This window comes from Palaemon carinicauda, chromosome 3 (assembly GCF_036898095.1).
Source record: "Palaemon carinicauda isolate YSFRI2023 chromosome 3, ASM3689809v2, whole genome shotgun sequence".
In the NCBI taxonomy this organism is placed as follows: domain Eukaryota; kingdom Metazoa; phylum Arthropoda; class Malacostraca; order Decapoda; family Palaemonidae; genus Palaemon; species Palaemon carinicauda.
Genome location: NC_090727.1, coordinates 85608526 through 85628092, shown reverse-complemented (window position 1 = coordinate 85628092; position 19567 = coordinate 85608526). Strand labels below are relative to the sequence as shown.

The following is a 19567-nucleotide window of genomic DNA, read 5'->3' as shown; positions in this document are numbered from 1 at the left end:
TACTGGCAAAGCTGAAGACTTATAAGTGCAAAGAGACTTCACCTTGGGTCGTACAGGGACAGAGGGATCCCGAGGAGAAGCCTTAGGCTTATCAAAACCCAGAAAGGAAGAGGTAGAAGAGGGAGTAGGAGAGAAAAGGGTTTCCACCAACTCGGCACCACTTACCTGCTCGTCCCTGGGTTCTACGTCTATATCTAGATCTGCCACGTCCAGTGGTACGAGGGGTTCGTCCTCCGCGGAAATGGTTGCTCTGACTTCTTCAATTAAGGGGGCAGCAACTTCAGGAGAGACTGCTGCAGTAGTCGAGCCTGGGAAGAGACGGGAGGCCATGTCTCCATCGAGGAGATAGGGTGCACCAGACGGGGCATTCCTGCCGAAGCCCGACACCCAAGGACGAAGAGTAGCCCTTGCTGACCGAAGAGAGTCATCATCGGCCTGAAAGATTTGTAGTGATTAGTGATGCAGGAGGGGGATTGCTCTCCAAAATATACCGTGTATGTCATATTAATGGCTAAATTAGTGTCTGCCAAAGATAAATAAGGAACAAAAGGAAAACCCACTTACATCATCGTTCAGTAGTATTGAGGACAACTCGTAACAGAGCGAGCACAAATCCGGGAACCAGACCATATACTGGGCCTGTCCCGGTTCCCGGATAAAGGGGATGGCGCAGTGTGCGTGGGACCGACAGAGGTCATGCCCGACGGGGTCGTTGAACGAGGCAGGGCATCCTTGGGCAGTACAACGGACCTTCTGTAAAAGAAAGGAAACATGAGTCTTGGTGTTCCTTGAAACTCTGGTAAGGGGTTAAAAACCCTATTAACAGACCTTAGTTTAATGCAATATTGGTGCTTAAGGGAAGTCAGTGAGAGCCGGAGCTCTATATTAAAACAATTAAATATAAAAGCACCAGCAATGGCAATGGGGCTGTATCATCTTAAAAGTGATAATAATGAACTAAGAATAAATAAACTAAAGCAATCTGCCGACCTCTGAGGGTCGGGGAAGCAGTGACAAGCCCGTAAAATAAATATAAAACACAAGCCGTAGCTAAGGGCAAGGCTAATATAAGTGTGAAGTGTATGGGTGATCTCCGGTGAAGCCGGAGGTCGATGAGAGGTCCTGAATAATTCAATTGTGGATAATAATTCAATTGTGGAATTTAAAAACACAAGCCGTAGCTAAAGGCTAAGGCTAAGATAATAGTAAAGCGTATTGACGATCTCCGGTGAAGCCGGAGGACGATGAAAGGTCCTGAATAATTATATTGTGAATAATAACTATGGATATTGTGTGGATATGGCCGTGGCCTGAGACCGGAGTAAGGGCCACCGGAGGGTCGTATCTAAACAATATGAAGCCCGTCCCAGAGGGTTATAAGCAAACAATAAATATATATAATAATAGTTCTAAAGTCATTGAGAATCCCTCATGGCGGAGCGGAAAAATGTTCAGAACTACTCCCAAGCCGTAACGGGGAGAGGACGGAACTTGGACCTAATAAATAACGCTAAGTATTGAAAAGTAACCAAAACTAAATAACTCGTAAGCTATCATACACCCGTAGGGGGAGAGGTGAGGGAGGGAGAACCCGTTGAACGCACAAAACGGAAAACGGGAACTCCGCTCACCCACCTGAGATAAGAAAGAAAACAAGAGAAAGGGGTAACTCGTGACTGCGAACAGAAAACGGGAACCCCAATCTCTCGCTCCCTTGGTCACAAAATGTTATTTTTATAATAAAATAAATTTTTGAATATACTTACCCGGTGATTATATAAGCTGCAACTCTGTTGCTCGACAGAAAACTCTACGTTAAAAATCCGCCAGCGATCGCTATGCAGGTAGGGGGTGTACTTCAACAGCGCCATCTGTCGTGCAGGTACTCAGTACTCAATGTAAACAAAGAACTCAATTTTCTCCTCGGTCCACTGCGTCTCTATTGGGGAGGAAGGGAGGGTCCTTTAATATATAATCACCGGGTAAGTATATTCAAAAATTTATTTTATTATAAAAATAACATTTTTAAATAATTTAACTTAGCCGGTGATTATATAAGCTGATTCACACCCAGGGGGGTGGGTAGAGACCAGCAATAAATGTTTACATTATTATAAGCTAAGGATTTTTTATTTCATTTTAGCAGTTATCAAAATAACAAACTTAAAATAAATAAGTACCTGGTAAGGAAGTCGACTTGAACAATTACTCTGCCTTTTTAAGTACGTCTTCCTTACGGAGCCTCGCGATCCTCTTAGGATGCTGAGCGACCCCTAGGAGCTGAAGTATCAAGGGTTGCAACCCATACAACAGGACCTCATCAAAACCTCTAATCTAGGCGCTTCTCAAGAAATGACTTTGACCACCCGCCAAATCAAGTAGGATGCGAAAGGCTTCTTAGCCTTCCGGACAACCCAAAAACAATAATAAAACATTTCAAGAGAAAGATTAAAAAGGTTATGGAATTAGGGAATTGTAGTGGTTGAGCCCTCACCCACTACTGCACTCGTTGCTACGAATGGTCCCAGAGTGTAGCAGTTCTCGTAAAGAGACTGGACATTCTTAAGATAAAGACGCGAACACTGACTTGCTTTTCCAATAGGTTGCGTCGATTATACTTTGCAGAGATCTATTTTGTTTAAAGGCCACGGAAGTTGCGACAGCTCTAACTTCGTGTGTCCTTACCTTCAGCAAAGGTTGGTCTTCCTCATTCAGATGGGAATGAGCTTCTCGTATTAACAGTCTGATAAAATAGGATAAAGCATTCTTTGACATAGGCAAAGATGGTTTCTTAACTGAACACCATAAAGCTTCAGACGGGCCTCGTAAAGGTTTAGTTCGTTTTAAATAGAACTTAAGAGCTCTTACAGGGCATAAGACTCTTTCTAGTTCATTTCCAACCATACGATAAGTTTGGAATATCGAACGATATTGGCCAAGGCCGAGAAGGCAGCTCGTTTTTGGCTAGAAAACCAAGTTGTAGAACATGTAGCCGTTTCGGATGAGAATCCGATGTTCTTGCTGAAGGCATGAATCTCACTGACTCTTTTAGCTGTGGCTAAGCATACCAGGAAAAGAGTCTTTAAGGTGAGATCTTTCAGGGAGGCTGATTGTAGCGGTTCGAACCTGTGTGACATAAGGAATCTTAGTACCACGTCTAAATTCCAACCAGGTGTAACCAAACGACGCTCCTTCGTGGTCTCAAAAGACTTAAGGAGGTCCTGTAGATATTTATTGATGGAAAGATCTAAGCCTCTGTGGCGGAAGACTGATGCCAACATGCTTCTGTAACCCTTGATAGTGGGAGCTGAAAGAGATCGTTCTTTCCTCAGATATAAGAGGAAGTCAGCTATTTGAGTTACAGAGGTACTGGTCGAGGATACGGATACTGACTTGCACCAGTTTCGGAAGATTTCCCACTTCGATTGGTAGACTCTAAGGGTGGATGTTCTCCTTGCTCTAGCAATCGCTCTGGCTGCCTCCTTCGAAAAGCCTCTAGCTCTCGAGAGTCTTTCGATAGTCTGAAGGCAGTCAGACGAAGAGCGTGGAGGCCTTGGTGTACCTTCTTTACGTGTGGCTGACGTAGAAGGTCCACCCTTAGGGGAAGTGTTCCGGGAACGTCTACTAGCCATCGAAGTACCTCGGTGAACCATTCTCTCACGGGCCAGAGGGAAGCAACTAGCGTCAACCTTGTCCCTTCGTGAGAGGCGAACTTCTGCAGTACCTTGTTGACAATCTTGAACGGAGGGAATGCATATAGATCTAGATGTGACCAATCTAGGAGAAAGGCATCTATATGAACTGCTGCTGGGTCCGAGATTGGTGAGCAAAATATTGGGAGCCTCTTGGTCATCGAGGTTGCGAAGAGATCTATGGTTGGCTGGCCCCAGGTGGCCCAAAGTCTCTTGCATACATCCTTGTGGAGGGTCCATTCTGTTGGAATTATTTGTCCCTTCCGACTGAGACAATCTGCCATGACATTCAAGTTGCCTTGGATGAACCTCGTTACTAGTGATATGTCTAGACCTTTTGACCAGGTGAGGAGGTCCCTTGCGATCTCGTACAACGTCAGAGAGAAGGTCCCTCCTTGCTTGGAGATGTACGCCAAAGCCGTGGTGTTGTCCGAGTTCACCTCCACCACTTTGCCTTGAAGGAGAGACCTGAAGCTTTTCCAGGCCAGACGTACTGCCAGTAGCTCCTTGCAGTTGAAATGCATTGTCCTTTGACTCGAGTTCCATATTCCCGAGCATTCCCGACCGTCTAATGTCGCACCCCAGCCTACGTCCGATGCGTCCGAGAAGAGAACGTGGTTGGGAGTCTGAACAGTCAGGGGAAGACCCTCTCTTAGGTTGATATAGTCCTTTCACCAAGTCAGACAAGACTTTATCTTTTCGGAAACCGGGATCGAGACCGCTTCTAGCGTCTTGTCCTTTTTCCAGTGAAAAGCTAGATGGTATAGAAGAGGACGGAGGTGTAGTCTTCCTAGTGACACAAATTGATCCACGGATGACAGCGTCCCTACCAGACTCATCCACAGCCTGACTGAGCAGCGTTCCTTCTTCAGCATCTTCTGGATGGATAGCAGGGCTGGGGGCTGATCGTCTTGTTCAGCAACGTCCTCATCAGAGGGTTCCTCATCCGAAACTGATGAGGAAACGGCAACGGAGTGGGCAACGTCTGACTCGCTGAATCCGGTCGCACTGGTGGATGCGTGATGGAGCCGGACGCAATATCATGGAACTGCTGCACAGTCTGTGAACTGTCAACAACCATGGGTGCGCGAGGAAGCACAGCGTCAACCTGAAACTGTCTAGACCGTCTCGGTTGTGCAGTCAACACCCTACCGGGTTGCTGAGGTTGACGCACTGCGTCACAACAAGTCACCTCTGCTGGTTGTTGAACGTCCTGAACGTCAACAACCACCTCCGAGCGTCGCTTAACGTCAACGTGCGGCTGGCAACCCACACTGGGTCGCATCGGTGGAGGAACCACCTCAACTGGCAGACGCGAGTAGGTTACCTCAGCGTCAACAGGGCGCACAACCGACCGGTTGGAAGGTTGTTGGCCAGAAGGTTCTTCTCCGCATTTAAGTCCTCTATCAAGGACGCAAGCTTGGACTGCATGTCTTGCAGCAAAGCCCATTTAGGGTCTACGGGAGCAGGTGTGGCAACAGACGGGGTTAGCGACTGAGGCGGAACCGTTTACCATCCCTGAAAACCTTGTTATGCGTGACATAATAGTACAGCAAAACTTCAAAGGCTCGACAACAGCTGAGAAGTTGACCTGTAAACAACTTGGAGCGTCTCCTGGCTAGGCGCCAGGGAGAGTCTACCAGAATTGAGAAGTCTATCTGGGCAGAGGCATGAACTCCCAAGCCGAGAACTTCTCTCGTGTCATATCAGACTCTCGCTCTATAAACCAGTTTAAAAGAAGGGAAAGCAAAGGCTGTATCCCCCAAACTCCTCCTGGTGAAAAACCAGTCGCCTAGCCAACGTAACGCTCTCTAGGAGAGCGAGAGAGCACTAGCTTAAAAACAACGGCTTCGAAGTAGCTAGGCCTAGTGTAAGCTCTGACGTTTAGGCGAACGAGGAGCAGCAGTTACAAGATCCGGACGAAGATCCTTAAAAAAATCATCATGATTTAATTAAAGTCCATAGGAGGCTAAGCAGCTTAAGGCTCCTCTCCATCTGACAGAGTCCTCAAGGGAATATCAGTAGGAGGGAGAACAGCAACTTCCTCATCTACAGGAACCTTGTCCGATAAAAGCTGAGTCTCTCACTGGTGCATTAGTAGCGGACCAGAACGCAACGTCATGTAACTGCTTGACAGTCTGTGAACTGTCAACAACTGAACTGTCAACCACAACAGGTGCGTGAGGACGTACAGCGTCCACTCGAGACAGCTTTGACTGCCTAGACTGAGCAGTCAAAACAACTCTAGAATGCGGAGGTTGACGCACAGCGTCAAAACAAGTCAACTCCGATTGTTAGTGAACGTCTAGAACGTCAACAGGAGCATCAGCCAGTGGCCTAACGTCCAAATGCGGCTGAAAAACCACACGAGACCGCATCGAGTGTGGTTCTAAACAACCTGACTGACGTGACTAAGCTACGCCAACGTCAACAGTAAGCACAAAGGAACGTTAGGTTGGCTGAAAGCCAGGATATCGATGAGATAAACGGCTAGACTCAACGGACTAATCGGCAGAATAGTCTTCCATAAGGGAGGCAAGCATATACTACATGTTTTGCCATACAACCCCTTAAGGATCAACGGAAATGGTTGTGGTAATAGACGAGGGTAACGTCTGTGACCGCAACACTTTGCCTACAAAAAAAGACTTTCGGAGTCTGTGTTACGCTTTTGTTAGGCGGCGAGCAGTTATCCGATGACTGCATAGGGTCAGAGCTGTCCTAATGGCTGTAACCAGGACGCTGGACCTGTCCTGAAAGGACTGACTTTCGCTTAAGGGCTTCGAAACCTTGTGACAGGTTTCTTATGCGAAAAGCCTACGGATGGCGAGGAGAAACAACGTCTCTCTCGTCTCATGGTAGGGGAGATCTTGGTAAGAAACACCCGATACCATAGAGGGAAAACGTCTGTTCGTTGGTCAAGGCCTCTCGAACCCATAAGTCTTTTGACATTACTTCTCCCCTGGGCTTGGGAGCTTGCAAGAGGTCCCGGACTAGGTGAACGACAGGCACGAACAGACGAACCCTCGGACGCAACACTGTAACACTTTGCGCCTCGGACGCAACACTGTAACACTTTGCGCATATCACTTTATCACTTCGATTTTCTGTTTTGCACTTATTTCTACCTGAAACACGCAATTCTACCCTTCATTAAAAGGTAGTAATTGCGAAATTAGTCGTATAATGCAAGCTCATAATACCAGCAAAAAAACAGAAAACATATTTTAAGATAAAAAGAAAAATCAGTGGCTGGGAAAGAGACTAAACACTAGTTCATATAACTACGTTTTCAATCTCTCACCGCACATAGCCTGGGGACGAGAATAAAAACCTAAAAACGTTTTATCCTTCCTCCCCGAACAGAGACTAGGGACGAGAGTAACACGAGAACAACGTTACCCGCTTGAACGGAACGTTTTCTCTCCTCTCTCTCCCTCCGTCTCTATCTCTCTCGCTCTTTCTCTCTTGATTTCGCACCTAAGAGAAGAGAAGAGCCCAATTATATATCGTCAAAAAAACATGTTATTTGACTAAAGGAAAAAACTGAAAGGTTTTTCAAATAAAAAGTTCCTATAAATTAGAATTTAAAACATTAAAGCTAAGAAAGAATGAACAAAACGTCAGAATCGATTTACTCTTACTGCAAAGTGAAACCGTGATACACTCTCTCTCTATCGTAACGATAGAGCGCATGTTGAACGTCCTGAACGTCAACAACTGCGTAGCATAAAAAACTAAACGTTAGTTCATCTTTGAAAACAGTACGAAGACTATCAAAGAAAATCTTTCATAAAATATTACATTTAAAAAGTTTTAAAACCTTTAAAAGCTAAAGACGATATAAAGGGCTCAATGTTGATTAACTTCGGTTTCCAAGTTAGGACCGCTTATTCTCAGGAAAGGTCTATATAAACAAAGCATTAAAATTTATTTTATATGTTTATAAAAAATGGAAAGTTAATCGAAGAGGCCTAATAAAGGCGGAGAGATACAAAATATATAGAGGAAAATCTATAACGTGATAAGATAATTACTAAAAGCCTAAACACACTTCCGTCTAAGGGAAGGGTCGGCCATTTAAAAGTGAAAGAAAGTCCATACTCTCTTTGTCACCATAATCAAATCTATCCAAAACGAATTCAAGTTTTGAGATGAAGATAAAACACCTGCATAGCGAAAGCTCAAAACTAGAATAGTGTACTTCACCAATAGTTGTGAAAACAAATCCAGTTAGCAACAGCGAATTAGTAGGTCTTGTCGGTAGCCCGACAGAGAAAAAATTGAGTTCTTTGTTTACATTGAGTACCGAGTACCTGCACGACAGATGGCGCTGTTGAAGTACACCCCCTACCTGCATAGCGATCGCTGGCGGATTTTTAACGTAGAGTTTTCTGTCGAGCAACAGAGTTGCAGCTTATATAATCACTGGCTAAGTTAAATATTGAAAAATCAGGACTTAATAAGCACACAACATTATTATAAAAGTATAAAAATAAAATTGTAACATCAAGATAAGACTACGAACGAAGAATAGCGTCTACTAAAACCTAAATTAAAGGGAAAAGTCGACTGACGAACGCCCCGGTGGGGCGGGTACTAAACTATAAAGCTAGAACGCTAATCTTGTTCGCAGACTGGACTTGCTAGCAAAAAGTACCATGGGAATAATAACGATAATAATAATGATGGTTCAAAAGGCATAAGGCCAGGGACTTAACCAAGAACCTAAGTGACAGAGTACTAAACGGGCAGACTAAGATGAATTCCCCAAACAAACAATGGCCGCCGTGGAAGGGCCAGACGGGAATGATAAAAGAGACTATACTGGATATAAAACAAAAGCCCGGTACTACAAAAAGCTGTCAAAACAAACTATGGTACTCAACATTGGAATGGGTGAAGATGGAGCTTCGGTCATGACGAAATAAATCCACAAGTGTGAAAACACGCCGAGAGCACAACAAATTACACACAATTCTAACAGTCCAAAAAGAAGGATGCTGTTCAGATGGCGCTCGCGTCGGGGCGTGGGTGGCGTGACTCTGGTAGATTGGCTGGTGCCTCTGTATCGGCCCATCCCTTTGACGAAGGAATTAACTAAATGGAAGACAGCCTGTGAATAGTGGCTTTCACGCGCCTTTGCTTTATACACGACACCCACAAGGTGCTCGCGCGTTGGTAGTAACCTCTGCATTCCATGCTTTTATCTTTCTCTGGTATAATTGGAAGATTTTATCAGAAAAGTGTATTAGAAGGCCCCATTTTCACCGGCCGCCACAGGTCGACCCAGAAATGCTAATATGATAAATTTGGAAATAATATGACAAATTCGAAGATAATTTGTATTTTTCCTAACCATACAAACCTTAGCTATTTACAGAGGGTTACCTTTTAGCGCAGCTGAAATGGCGAGCCATTAGAATTTAACGAGGGTGTATTACCCCCGCGCTAGTTAGCGGGGGGGTAGGGGAGTGGTAGCTAGCTACCCCTCCCCCCCCCCTCACACACAGATGAATGCTCACTTTCACTTAAAGATAGGATTTGTCTTGGGGGACAGGGCTGGCGGGCAAATATGTGTAAATAGCTAAGGTTTGTATGGTTAGGAAAAATACAAATTATCTTCGAATTTGTCATTTGTTCCGTAACCGAAATACAAACCACGCTATTTACAGAGGGTGACTTACCCCTTAGGTAGGGTGGAAAGTCCCCAGCCATACTGGCTTTGGCTTTACCCGGGGACTCAGAATCCGAGTGAGTCGCACTCGAGAAAAGGAGTCCCTGCACCTCACAAGTTCCTTGCTCCGCAAGGAACCATGTGGCCTACGTAAGCTTGTGTGTGAAGGAAGAAGTGTGACCCGTCCTAGGCAGTTGACCTGGAGTTCCAGAAGGAACTCTGGGTTAGGACGTTCCCAATACCACCTCGTCAGGGTATGGGGGACGCGACAGTATTGACTCAATACTCGGAACACAAGGAAGCATGGTTTACCTGCAGAGGTTCGAGGTCAGCTATGCAGAGACCAGGATGCTGCTTCCCCGTAGAGGGGATGATGAAGAAAGAAGGAAGGGCCAGACATACTTCTTTCGTTCATGCAGACTAAAACCTGATAACAATGCCCTCAACCTTCTGCTACCTGTCCAAAAAGGAGCCTGAGGTTAGACCAGCTGTTGTGTAGCCACCACAGAGCGATAAAAAACGTATCGAGACTCCTGTGGGTCACGCCCTGCAGGAAGTGGGCTGCGAAGGTCATTAGACGCTTCCAGACTCCAGCTTGTAGCACCTGCGTCACAGAGTAGTATTACTCGAAGGCGAGGGACGTTGCGATGTATCCCACATCGTGCTGTAGGGCGACGTGACGGGGGAGGGTCTGGAGACAGGTCGAGATGAATGTCCTTGAGTCCAGGCTGAAGAGGTATACTGGTGACACTCCCCCATGTCCTCCTTGTGCTCCCAAATCGGCTGCAACTGAGGACAAACTGCAGCTGTTCCCAGCGCTAACCTCTCGATTCCTTTACTGGCAAGAAAGAGAAGGTCTTGGGACATCAGATACAGAATGGAGACTCGAAATCTTGAATGAATCGGACCGAAGGGCCGGGACCCCCAGATTCTGAGTCTAGCCAACAACTCAGGAGCGAGCCTGAATGTTGCCTTCCCCTCTTCCTTAGAAAGGGGGGAGTCGTAAGAGACCAAGAAGATTGCTTACACACTGGCCGTGGCCAGAGTGAGCAGGAGACCCAAGGCGGAATACAATCCGAGGCCTGTCGTAAAGGGTCTTGAGAAGATCTCTTAAAGGACTAAAAGTCCGAGCCATGCTCCAAGTTGGAGGTCTTACTCCGACTAGGGCAGGGACGATCGTAGCTTCGCATGAGGGAGGATAGATCCAGCGGGCAGGAAAAAGTTATTCCTTTAAGCCTGAAGGTCAGGGAAAGGCTGAGCGACAGGCTTCATTGCCGAGAGCGGAAAGGAGTTTCCTCCCGCCGAAAGGCAATAAGACCGTTATTGCTGGAGAAGAGGCCTCAAGGGAAGAGGTATATCTCCCACGGCACCAACCACCTTAGACTCTTCACTTTGCCTGGGAGACCACTGTGGATGACTATCGCAGATGACGCGACCTCCGTACCGCGACTGTAGCGGGTTGTCTCTTCTTGAGGAGGAGGCGTAGTGTCTCCAGGCATGAAGCCGAAGCGACGCCCCGGTTCGGGAGAGATGTCGCAGTGTGGTTGCTTGAGTAGTCTGCGCCGTGGGAGAAGCTCTCCCGGGAGTTCCGTCAGGGGATGCAGAGGGTCCAGAAACCGTTCTGCGCATAGTCCCAGTGGAGCTCTCCCATTGAAAGGTTGACAGACAACCTGGTCTTGTTGAGACCCATTGTCCACAGACAAAAAGGAGGGAAGACGCAGGCGTCGAAGTTGTCCCACCATCACCGGAATGCATCTTGCCAGAGTCTCGTGGTCTGAGACTGGGGGGAAGAATATCGGAAGCTTGAGGTTCCAAGCTGTCGCGATCAGGTCCCCCAGACCAGTACTTGCTGGTTACCCAAGGTCAAAGACCCCCAGGTACACTCTCTCTATGAGGCTCTGCTCGGATAGCCTGAGAGAACATTCCCCTGCCTGGAATGAGAGAGCCGATGGTGGTATTGAGAGAATCTCAATCATCCCGGTATCTCTACTGCAAGATGTGAAGGTGTGAAAATGCGTCCCCTGCTGGTTAGAATACGCCAGAATCATGAAGTCGACGCGCACGGGGCGACTCGGCAGGAGCTGTAGGATCTGTAGAGGGGCCAGACTAAGGCCCCTAAGCCTGCCTGAATGATGGAGAGGTATCCTTCAGGTCTTGACCATAGGCCTGGACCGGAACATGCCCCCCCCCCCCCTTTCCTTTGACGAGTCCGAGAACAGCATCAAGAATGTGGGGAAAGGACGAGAATATCCACTACCATCAAGAGGCTCCATAGGTCAACACCCATTGCAGGTTTAATAGTTCCGCTGGTCCCATAGGGGCCAGGAAGTCCGGTTAAACATTGCCTGAAGCCACCGGAACTTGGATCGCCCCACATGGAACTTATCCTGAGGCGACCGTTCGGACTATAGACGGGTCAATGAGGAAAGGAGAACTAGGAAACGTTCCAAGGTAGGGCTGAAAGCTCTGCTTGACTGAGAACAGGTACTGCGACTCTCCTCAGTCTTTCCACAGTCAACCGAAAGGAAGGCTCGGAGGATGTGGTAACAGAATCTGGCATCCCCAGGTGGTCACCCATCCAAGTACCGACATTGCTTAACCTCGCTGGACGGACGAGAAGCGGGGTTTCCAACGTGGTAAGGCGGTTGACTCAATATCATGGCCAGATACTCCAGATGTTGAGGCAGAGGAAGAGAAGGCTCCAAGCAAAATACCATGAGCCCACACTCATGGTAAGCATCCGGAAGCTTGTCCCGGCGCTGAAGAAGGTCGAACCCGAGCCTACCGGAGTTGACCAGCCCTCCAAACAGCAGAGGAGGCGGAAGCCTGCACCTGAGCGGCCAAGAGGAAGGCAGGGAGAGTTCTCTGGGGAAACAAACCTGCTATGCCACGGCGGGATAGCCACACTGCATCATAAGCAGGAATACTTGTAGTCTAGGCTGAATTCGACGAGCACCCTGGAAGATGGATGGAATGGAAACTGAAAGTACCCGTCCTTCCGATCCAGGGTTTAAGGAGTCCTGTCGCTCGTTACCAGTCTGATCGATTCTGCTGGTCTACGCTGGCCGAAGTTTGTTCGACAAACTTGATCAGGGCTGAGAGGTCGACTACGGACATCCCCTCTCAGATCCTTCCTTACAAGAAAGGATCGACTGAGGAGGCCGGGGGTGAAGCCGTCAATGATCCTAAGGAAGACCTTCGCCTAAGGTATGGATCATTCTGCCCAACCGGGCAACTCTGCTGACGCTATGGCATAGAGGTTCAGAGACACTGAATTCGCTGACAGAGACGGCAGGCGCGATATCCTTGGCTGATCACAGAGATTGTGCGGGAATGGGCATCGGGAAGCTGTCATTCGGATGAGTAACCTTAAGCATCCTCCCAGCGAAAAACCTGCAATCCTAGAGTTCCTGAACTCCTTTTAGGACTATGCCCCCCCGGGGGAGTCTCCCGTGCCATCTGTTCCTGACAGGAGGAAACTGCAATTGGGCACCTTGTCCCAGTTGTCGTAGCCGATAACTTAGGCCGACGTGGTTGAAAGAAAAGGGCGCTGGAGCCCTGCAGAGTCTGGAAGAAAGCGCCTTGGAGGAGTGAAAACGGAAGTCGATTTCCTCCGCACAGCCACTGTCTAAGTCTCTGTCCTTGGGCACAAACAAACTCTTCTCATGGATGGAAGGGTGTCTGAGGTCGTCGACCTCCACAGATGAGACACCCGAAGGAAGCCCTCAGTCAGCGCGTCCAGATGGTACAACATCGAGCTTGTCCACAAGTTAGATACTCAACGACGAAAGGCCAAGGTGCCTGAGCTCGAGAGGAGGAAAGTACCCATGATCTTCCTGTAGCTTCCTTGAACCAAACCTCGGGCCGTAACCGAGGAGGGAGAGTGTTGCTCAGATCTCCCTTAAGTTTCTCCTATTCTTACAAGTGCCATGCTCTGCGTTTACGGGGTGAGGCCGTGTTCTGGAAATACGCTCCAGAAGAACTCGCCAGGCTGGCCATGCTGCGAAAACCCCATTGGGAATCGTGGTCGCAATCGCCCTGGAGCTCGCGCGACGGTAATTCAAAGATTTTCGTGTGGGCGAACGTGGAAGCGCCCATGCGCGGTAACGCAAACGAAGGTGAGCGAAGGAGCGTAGAAGGAGGGCGAGCATGGTAGGAAGGGCGAGAGCTGGTGGTCGGCGGTTTTCCATCGCGCGGACGGATGGTGTTCCGTCGCGCAAACCTACAGTGTTTCTTCGCACAAACGTCGGCTTTTTTCTTGCAGTATCCATTGCTCGTCTATGGGTTATCGCTCGCCGACCACCAGCTCTCGCCCTTCCTACCATGCTCGCCCTCCTTCGCGCGTGGGCGAACATTGGAGAGCATGGGCGCGGACGCGCATGAGCGTAAACGTGCAGACACGTGGGCATGTGGGCGCGCGGGCGCACAGGCAAGCGGTCGCGCGGGCGAGCGGGCGCGCAGGCGAGCGGGCGCGCAGGCGAGCGGGCGCGCAGGCGAGCGGGCGCGCAGGCGAGCGGGCGCGCAGGCGAGCGGGCGCGCAGGCGAGCGGGCGCGCAGGCGAGCGGGCGAGCGGGCGCGCAGGCGAGCGGGCGCGCAGGCGAGCGGGCGGGCAGGCGAGCGGGCGTGAGGGTGGGCAGGTGGATGAGCGCGAGTCCGAGGCGGCGAACGCAAGCGTTTGGGCGATGGAGAGGAAACGTGCTGCCGCGTGGGCGAGGAAGACCGCCGGCGATATGGATCAACAAGCGATCGGTGGTGAGCTGGTGAGCGCTAACGCGCAGGTTGTCGATGGCGCGTTGTGTTATGCCGACGCGATGGTCGAGCAGCATGCGCAGGTGAGCGATCGTGCATTGGCGAGCAGTATGCGAAGGTGAGCGATCGCAAGCAGCATGTGCAGGAGGGCGATCGCGCGATGGTGATCAGCATGCGCAGGGTCGCGCGATGGTGATCAGTATGCGCAGGGTCGCGCGATGGTGATCAGCAGCATGCCAGGGTCGCGCGATGGCCATCAGCATGCGCAGGTGGGCGGTCGCGCGATGGCGAGCAGCATCCGCAGTTGAGGGTCGCGCGATGGCGAGCAGCATCCGCAGGGTAGACGATAGCGCGATGGTGATCAGCATGCGCAGGGTCGCGCGATGGTGATCAGCATCCGCAGGTGTGCGGTCGCGCGATGGCGATCAGCATCCGCAGTTGAGGGTCGCGCGATGGCGATCAGCATCCGCAGTTGAGGGTCGCGCGATGGCGATCAGCATCCGCAGTTGAGGGTCGCGCGATGGCGATCAGCATCCGTAGTTGAGGGTCACGTGATGGCGATCAGCATCCGCAGTTGAGGGTCGCGCGATGGCGATCAGCATCCGCAGTTGAGGGTCGCCTGATGGCGATCAGCATCCGCAGTTGAGGGTCGCGCGATGGCGATCAGCATCCGCAGTCGAGGGTCACGCGATGGCAATCAGCATGCGCAGGTGAGCTAGTAGCTGGCGAACCATGTTCCTTCAGAAGTGTTGGAGAACGTTGGCGTGCCGGCTGTAACACACGCGGGCGATCCGGAGATCGCCGAGAGACAGGTGATCGCTGGCGAGCTGATGATCGCTGGCGAGCTGATGATCGCTGACGAGCAAAAGGCTACGCGTGGAAGCCTGCGCATAGAAGAAGAGTCCTTGACCCCGACCTGAACCGAAGTTCTAGATCGCGAGGGCGAACGTGGGCGCACAGGGCGCGTAACAGGAACCATCAGGAACAGCAGGGATGATCATCATGAAAGCGCTGACGAACAGGAGAGCGCTGATGAGCAGAAGAGCGCCTGTGCGCTAACACTGAGCAGGAGCAGGAGAGAACACAGCTGAAGGGCGCGCAGGGAAACCCTGACACGCAAGGGAAGAACCCCCGTGGGGGCAACCCTTTGCCCCGAAGGGATCGTTGTCCGCCGGGAGACTGATGTCCGTTGGAAGACCGCTGTCCGTCGGGAAGACCGTTGTCCGTCGGGAAGACCGTTGCCCGTCGGAAGATGAGATCAGACTGCTGTCCATCTGCACCAAGGCGGAAGATCGAGAAAAAGGAGTTGTAGGCTGCAAACAGAGATTCAAAAAGGCGCCTCAAGCACCCTTATAGGGAGATGAGAGGACCTTACGACGAGGCGGACGGTGGGCCTTACGGCGAGGGAGGCCAACAGCAACAGCAACAGAAGAAACCTCCGAAGAGGAGTCTCTTATGAGTGTACTCTCTCGCGAACGAAAGAGAAACACTTCGTAGAAGAGACTGGTCAGCCAGTGACCTAAAAGGAGCAATCCTCCGAAGAGGAGCTCCTGCAGTTGCCCAGCCCCTTGAGCGAAACTGCAGGTGTGACCGCTCAGCACCAAGAGCATAGTCGCATGAAAAAAAGGCAAGAGAAGAATCCCCCAAAAGGAGAAAAACTCAAGCCTGGACAGGAAAAACTTCCATCGGAAGGAAAGTTACCCGCCCAAGGAGGCAAGCCTCCTGAGAGTTCTAAAATGAACTGGAGAGCTGTCCGTCGTCACGGGAGTACTTCCAGTAGAAGGACACACGCCCCTGACGAAAATACAAGGGGGGAGGCAGCAACAGCCGAATCCCCAGGACTCAACAAGACAGCTCACACCGTTGCCATATTACAGAAACGAACTAGATCGGTAACTGTAAAAAAATAAAACAAATAATATTAGTACACATTCATTCCCCCGGGAAGGCTCCGAAGAGGAATCCCGAGGGAAAGGAAACAAGAATTACACAACAGGCACGTGCCCTCACAACCACTAACACTCACGGAAGGAGAGCTGTAACCAAAACAGAATTATAAAAATTATAATTATGTAACTATGTAATTATGTAATTTAAAAATGAATGAACACTAAAGAAAGAACGAAAACCCCGAAAGGAATCGTTCTACAAGCTGAAAAATAAAAAACAACTACAATTAGATTCATAACTAATTGAGACAAACGTACGGCGTAGCAACCCCCCCACACGGAAAGGAAGCTACAAGGGCGTAGTAACACGTAGTAAAAGGGTGAACGACCTCAAGAGAGAGAGAGAGAAAGACATAAGTCAAACTCGATCGCCACCCATAAAATTACGCCGTGGTGGCCTAACTGCCGAGGACTCCACGTAGATATCGTACACTACACACACAACTCTGAAAAGGAAACTTACTTATTTCTATACTCAAATATATATACAAACATGAAAATATGTTTACATATATACAGTATTGAGTAAATGAAAAGTAAGCGATTAAGTAAAGACAAAACAAACAATGGCTGCCAAGAGAGGACCAAGACAGAGACGTCTGTCACAGTCCGAGCGAAAAGTGAAAGTGAGCATTCATCTGTGTGTGAGGGGGGGGAGGGGTAGCTAGCTACCACTCCCTTACCCCCCCCCCCCCGCTAACTAGCGCGGGGGTAATACACCCTCGTTAAATTCTAATGGCTCGCCATTTCAGCTGCGCTAAAAGGTAACCCTCTGTAAATAGCGTGGTTTGTATTTCGGTTACGGAACAATTTTGGAAATAATTTGTATTTTTCCTAACTATATAAACCTGGGTTTAGCTACTTAGCGAAGGGAGAGCAAGAGTTGGACCAACCACTCTGCTCACACCACCACTTGTAACTGAAAGTCACTGTGCAATTGCGGCAGAACTTCCCGGGGGAAGGTGATGGCGGGATCAGGTTGTGTTAAGAGCTCCAGGATTGTATACATAGGGAAAATGCAAATTTTTTCCAAATCTGTCATTTATTACTGCACTACATACAAACCCTTACGATATTTACAGTAAAGACTCACCATTAGGTGGGTGCAAGTCCAAAAAACTAACTGGCTAATGCCTGATCGGGGGGGGGGGGGGCTACTCTGTGCTTTGCATGAGCTGTTTGGATGCATCATGTCACCTTGTCGACTCTGAGAGCTAACAGCCTGGGCAATCGTACGAAGGGGTAAGAAGTCTCATCAATAACCTCTGCTGTTTTTTCTCCTTTACTCCAGATCACAATATCAGATTTTATAGCACCTCCTTCTATGATGATTCTTGAGGAAACTTTCAGAGCAAAAAGCTTTACCACAGTCCGTGCACATGAATGGTTTTTCTTCCATGTGATTTCTTAAACGTTTATCGAGTCTCTGTTTTAAATCATATGTTTTGCCACATTCATGACATTGGAATAGATCTCTTATGTGATTTCTTATGTTTAGTGAGATATCTTTTCGAAATAAATGCTTTGCTACAGACATTGCACTTGTATGGCTTCTCTCCCGTGTGAATTCTTGTACGTATAGTGAGACACTGTTTTGTATTAAATGTTTTGCTACAGACATCGCAACTATATGGCTTCTCTCCCGTGTGATTTCTTGAATGTATAGTGAGACTATGTTTTGTAATAAATGTTTTGCTACAGACATCGCAACTGTATGGCTTCTCTCCCGTGTGAATTCTTGAATGTATAGTGAGACTATGTTTTGTAATAAATGTTTTGCTACAGACATCGCAATTGTGTGGCTTCTCTCCCGTGTGAATTCTTGAATGTATAGTGAGATTAGGTTTTGTATTAAATGTTTTGCTACAGACATTGCATTTGTATGCCTTCTCTCCCGTGTGAATTCTTGAATGTATAGTGAGACTATGTTTTGTAATAAATGTTTTTCTACAGACATCGCAATTGTATGGCTTTTCTCCCGTGTGAATTCTTAAATGTATTATGAGTTTTGATTGTCTAGTAAATGTTTTGCTACAGACATTACATTTGTATGGCTTCTCTCCCGTGTGAAGTCTTAAATGTACAGTGAGATAAGCTTTTGCAGTAAATGTTTTGCAACAGACATTGCACTTGTATGGCTTCTCTCCCGTGTGAATAGTTGAATGTGCAGCGAGACTGTATTTCAAAGAAAATATTTTGCTACAGACATCGCACTTGTATGGCTTCTCTCCTGTGTGAACTCTTGAATGTACAGTGAGGCTGTGTTTCAGGGTAAATGTTTTGCTACAGACATTACATTTGTATGGCTTCTCTCCCGTGTGAACTCTTAAATGTACAGTGAGACTTGCGTTTGTAGCAAATTTTTTGCTACAGACATTACATTTGTATGGCTTCTCTCCCGTGAGATTTCTTAAATGCACTGTAAGATTAAATTTATTAAAAAAAGTTTTCCCACATTCACTGCATGTGCATCGCTTTCTAGCAAGAGCATTGGAGTTAACATTACCAAAGATCCTTTTTTTTATCTGCTTCTCATTTATTTGATTCACCTCTTAATTCAAAACATCTTTCTGTAATAATTCTCTTCCACTGATTACATATGAAAGTCTTTCTTTTTCTTTTCCTTTATTTTCTTCCATAATTGTCCCTAAGTATGTGTCTACACTTTCCTCCTCATCGACATCCCCTTTACAATTTAATGAACCATTTTCACACACTGATGCATCATACTCGTAGGAATTTTTCAAGTTGCTTTCGCTAGAATCAAATATTTCTGGCTCTACTTTGACTTCCATTTTGGGGTCCAAGAAAAGAGCGCCATCATTAAAGAGAGTAACATTGCCAGATGTATCATTATTTTCTGGATTGACTGCAAGTGAAAGTGGATCTTCAATTTCACTTTTCATTGAAAATTCAAAAGTTGGTTCAGAATTCATCCTCCTCTCCCTATCAAAAGATGACAAACCCCTTAATATTATTTTCAATAGACTTCAAAGAGGAAATTAAGACTAAACTTCCTATTCTCAGACATCATACTGTACAACAAAAACTTCCAATATGACCCTTTCTTTTCCAGTCTTACATCTCTTGCATATACCTTCAGTAGCTTACAAGCTTTAGCAGCAAGAGGTGGACGTTTCCTTCCTTTGGGATGAAAAGTCTGAAATAATAGAAAACTATAATCAGCTGGAGAAGACCACAATGAAAATATGACAAATTTGTAGATAATTTATATTTTTCCTAACTATACAAACCTTAGATATTTAACCCTTTTACCCCCAGGCTATTTGGAAATTTCCAACCCTTAACCCCCAGGGGGTTATTTTTTTCCCAGCACATTTTGCAGTATATTTTTTTTAATTGCTCTAACAGCCTTAATTTTTGTCAGAGAGAGGTCAGGTTGGTCTCATTCTCTTGGAAAATGCCTGAATTTTTATAGCATATTTTTGCAAGGACGTACCGGTACGACCATGGGGGTAAAGGGATGGCTTTTGTGAAAC

General features: G+C 47.8%; 1 protein-coding gene across 7 annotated transcripts in view; it reads right to left on the bottom strand.

Moving 5' to 3' along the window:
- Window positions 1–19567, bottom strand: part of LOC137638362 (zinc finger protein 271-like) — a 235040-nt gene that overhangs the window by 203399 nt on the left and 12074 nt on the right. For 2 of the 7 annotated variants that reach the window (XM_068370392.1, XM_068370393.1), the window contains one exon: window positions 19165–19227. The exons of the other annotated variants lie outside the window; for them this stretch is intronic. The gene's annotated coding sequence lies outside the window, so the exon portion shown is untranslated. The remainder of the gene's footprint in view (window positions 1–19164; window positions 19228–19567) is intronic. 7 annotated transcript variants of the gene reach the window in all.